This window comes from Penaeus japonicus, unplaced genomic scaffold, assembly GCF_977035675.1.
Source record: "Penaeus japonicus unplaced genomic scaffold, GWHDUDI00000001_assembly GWHDUDI00000019, whole genome shotgun sequence".
Taxonomy (NCBI): domain Eukaryota; kingdom Metazoa; phylum Arthropoda; class Malacostraca; order Decapoda; family Penaeidae; genus Penaeus; species Penaeus japonicus.
The window spans coordinates 39910396-39915287 of record NW_028234421.1 but is presented as its reverse complement, the minus strand read 5'-3'; positions in this window follow the sequence as shown (position 1 = coordinate 39915287).

Here is a 4892-nt window from a genome sequence, read left to right as displayed (position 1 = left end):
CACAAGGCCAGCATGTCAGCGAAGGTCCCTGTCCTACTGGCATCAGTCAGGGACCCTCCATCATTTATCACACCAACATTGGAGTCGATACTCGAGATCTCTCTTAAAAGTATATAGTAACAGACACCCTTTATCGACGTTGTGGCTCATAGGAAAATTATCTCTGCCTTTATTGACACAGGTAGTGAATCCATACTCATAACACCTGCTACAGCTGAACTGCTAATTGAACCAGTACCACCTGAAGAAAATTGAGGTGTACAGGGCGTTACAGGAAATAGTATGAGGTTCAAGGCTACGTAAATTTAGTCATACAGCTTTCACCTGCATATACTTGGATACATGCTTCACCAGTTGTGGTGGTAAAACATCCTCAGTGGGCAACTTTGGTTAGTCTTTCAATGTCTTTATCTTTTTTAATAGTCTCCTTACCCTGGCCTGACTACTTTTTAATTTAGTTTGAATGCTTTTGTAGGGACTGTCAGACATTGGTGCTTTTCCTGTGAGAGAAACAAAGATTTTCATAATAATGGTAATTTCATGCATATATAGACAATGTATTTAACCCAAAATGCTACATTAAAGATTGTAGTACTGATGTCATAATCTGTAACTGGGGGGGTTCCGTACTCTAGTGGGTGGGAGATACTATATCTAGGGATATATTATAATGATTTGCTCAATAGGAAAATATATGTAAATTATTTCCTTTATTCTAGTTAGAAGTTCATGATATGGTGGGGGAAGTAGGAAAACAAAAACAAAAAGTGCTTTCTTAAACTAAGGCATTTCTAAGGCATGAACATATATAAGAACCACTAGATTAGCAGAACATAACTTTGTAGGGAAGAAGATATGAAGAGAAATCACTATCATACTTAACTATGGTTTAACTTACTTTCATTAGCCTTTGAAATAAGGGGAATTGCAGGATCCTCTTGGGAATCACCTTCCCAATTTTCAAAGTGGCAGCATGCTTCAGCTATTTAATGATGAGATGACATTAAAATAAGACAGTCATAGTGCATTTTCTTTTTAGAAATGAATGCAGATTTTTTTCAGGTTATGGTTAGTAAATAGAGACATGCTCTTACATCAAGAAATAATTTTATACTTTATATTTTTCTGTCTATAATATCCATTTTACTAAATTTAAATTTTATCACCTACCACTTCTACTTGCTCCATAAAATATGCTGTTAAACTTTTATCAGAGGTAGTTTGACCTATTAAGACAATAGGAAATTCTTTAATCATTCTATGAAAATACAATAATATTCCTTTCCTAACTGCACCATGTTAGTAGCTGTTGATGATGGCCAAAAACAGGAGTAAGGATTCTCATTCTTCATTACCAGGATAGGATATGACTTGATCACAACAGCTGGAGTTAGTGATGCATCTGGTGTAATTTCCTCTGCAAAACATTAAAAATGAATAGAAATATTCTTCTTAATTAAAGATTCCCTTTTCCAAGTGCACCATCTTAAAAGAAGGAAAAAGTATGTATGTGAACCGTATATCAGCATTAAAAAATATTAATAAAAAATAAAATAAATTAAAACAAACACACACTGTATATGAAAAAAAAAATTTTTTGGGCATTATTACCATTTTCTGATTGATGTGCCAGTGATGCAGATTGCAATGTTGCAGATGTTTTGTAAGTACCTGTAAATTGGTAAATGTTGGCCTTTATACTGCATATAACATGTTGTCAGTGCCAGATAGGTCAGTACTTGGTATTCCACAGGATTTTCTCTAACACTTTTGCATCTTTAATAGTAACAGCTTATTGTATGGAAATTCTTGTGGAGTGTGAAATATCCTTTTTAAAATATGTCCTGGAAGTTGATGGGGGCCACACCTCCAATACCCCAAGAGACATAGTGTCTAATTCATATTCATAAGAAACAAGCATGTATTTTACAAAATAATAATTCAATTCATATAATGTTCATTAAACAATTCTCAGCAATTCTAGAAGAGGGGACTGTATCTTCCTTAAATTAAGTCTAAAAACTCCAGCAATCTGCCCGAAGGGAGTGCTGATGGGGGGTATGCACACCAACACCCATCAAGACTATCCTTATCACATTCTTAGCATGAGTATGAAACATCTATTAAAAATATAAGATTAAATTTATCAGTTTCTTCAATTTGATTTTGTTAAATGTTTCTTACTATTTCATGATCTACAGTTTTTTATTTTTTTTTCTTAATTAAATAATTACCCAATTCTAATAAAAAGTCAATGCAAACCAAAGTTTTCATCCATTGAATCAGAGAGGATTTCCAATTTATATAAATCATGTTCTTTGTGTGTTAAAGGCAGGTCAATATCTGCAAAATAAAATACATCATATTTTGCAATGTTGTAAGCACATATATGTACAATCTTTAATATCATGTAGGGTTATGTTTCTGTGAAATCACAGAAATTGTGGGAAGGCAATATTCAAAATAATAATCAATATTCAAAAAGGAAAGAAACACTACTATACAATAGATGCAAGCAAACAATATTTTACATCGTATGCAATGTATTGACTATAAAATAGAGTCATTTCAACTAATCTAAACACTTACCAATATCCATTTTTCTTACTGTTTTATCTGGTTTAGCTGAATCTGACAGTTAAATAATGGAAAATTTAATGAGATATCATTACAATCATTCTTGCCAAGCAGTGTTAATTATTGATTGTGATACTATAGATTAAAGAAAAAAATGCATCGACTCACCAGGCAAATTTTGATCTGGATATGAATTAGGGCACAAACGGGATGAGGTTATATATTGCTTATTTGAAAAATGGTGACTACATATTCTATAGCTTTTGTTTGACTCCGTGTTTGTTTTTTGTGTCAGACTTAATATGGCTGCCCTTTCTAACCACTTTGAACATCTATCAAAATGTAAACGAAAAATGGATGATGAAAATACATTTTCTCTTGTTAAGAATATCATATATATATATATATGTCTAATATTATTAATATTTATTGTAGCTAATATATAATATACTTACCTTTGTGATTCTTTAAGAAACCGATGTTAGATAAATTCAGGATTAGTAGTTTTCCTTCTTTTACAAATGACACATAGATTGCCTCCTCCCACCATGATTGCTTTCAAATCCATGTGTCAGATGGCTCAAATGTAAACATGCAGACGACGTAAACCAGCGCGCCCATTCTCTCTGAACGACATCGTGTTTCAGCGCCATTGCCTTCTATTTGGCTGCTGATATCTTAAGCCCGACTCTGCGGCATTCCTTAGACATTAGGTCCAGACAACGCTGGGCCTTTCTAGTTAGATTCTCATTTCGTCTCCCAGTAGAGATAGTTGCAAGATCATCTGCATATGAAATAATTTTGCATCCCGCTGGGAGTGGAATGTCGAGGATGCTTAACATGAGGGTGTTAAATAGAGCCAGGCTAAGGATCCCCCCTTGTGGAGTGCCATTCTCCAGGGTCAAATGCCTGGAGAGGTGACCTTGGAACTTCACTCTGGCAGTTCTGTTCCTAAAATAGTCACCAATCCAGGCAAGCAGTCTGCCTTTGATTCCCTTGCGGGCTCGCTAGTTCGAAAGCCTTCCTCAGGTCCAGGAAGACAGTGACAGAGCTGGTGTTGCTGACAGTGCTCAGTAAGGTGACCATGCTGTGAGCAGTGCTCTTACCCCTTGTGAACCCATGTAGGTGTTCATGTGGAGGTCCCAATTTCCATTGGAGCCGGTTCAGTGCCATTCTCTCCACCATCTTTCCCAGACAGCTGAGTAGAGAGATGGGATGGTACTGTCCCGGGTCCTTTGGTTTAGGGACGGGAACTATGTCATTCCTCTTCCAGCACTGTGGTAGCGAGGAAGTCTCCCAGGATTTGTTAATGAGATGTAAGAATGCAAGCTCACCTTCATGTCCTAGGTGGGAAATGATGGGGTAGGAAATCCCATCACAACCCAGGGCTGACCGGGAATTGGTCTTATTCATCCGCTATAATTCCCTCAGAGAGAACATGGCATCTGCGTCATCAGTCTTTTCTCTGATGAGGGCATGCCTGTCTGAAAGAAATTCCTTTTGGCATGCCCTCAACACTGCTGGTAGGCCGGCGCTACTTGTTCTGGCAGAGAACTCGAGTGCCAGTCTCTCCGCCTCCGACCGCGGGTCATGGTGGGTCTTTCTGGTGGCCAAAGGACTCACACCACTCCAGCCACTTTTCCTGCTTTACCTTCTCGGCAGTTTCCTGAGCATCCCTGAGGTTCTCATTGGTTCTCCGTCGGCGGAAGTGTCTTCTGCACATATTGATTCTGTGGTTGACCTCTTTTAATCTCATCATTGTAGTACCAGTCGTCTTTGAAACACCTGGACCACGCACGAGTTTCGGGGATGGTCTCTGAGGCTGCCTCGTCTGTGGCATTTACTAGTCTGGCCCCAAGTATATCCACATTATCATTAAGTGAGAAGTCCCTGGTTCTGAAGCACCTGGCCAGGGCCTCCTGGAAAGCTTTTCAGTTGGCCCTATCCACCTTCCATCGAGGATTGTGCCAGAGTACAGGTGCCAGGCCAGCGTCCAAGATGATGGTGACTATCCCATAGTGATCACTTGTGGCAGTGTTGTCCACAGACCAACTAATTCTCTCGACCAGAGCCACAGTGACAAAGGTAAGGTCAAGGACCCCCCCGCCAACATACATAGGCTCCTGGCTGTTAAGAAGAGCAATCTCGGGGCACAACTCAAGCACCTCGTCTATGTGGTATCCTGCCACATCACAACTCCGAATGGGAGCCATGATGGGGTGGTGGGCATTGAAGTCTCCCCCTATGAGAATTGCCTCGTGTGCCGCAGCAGCACAGACTTAACTAATATCTAAGCTCCTACATTTTGGCCTGCT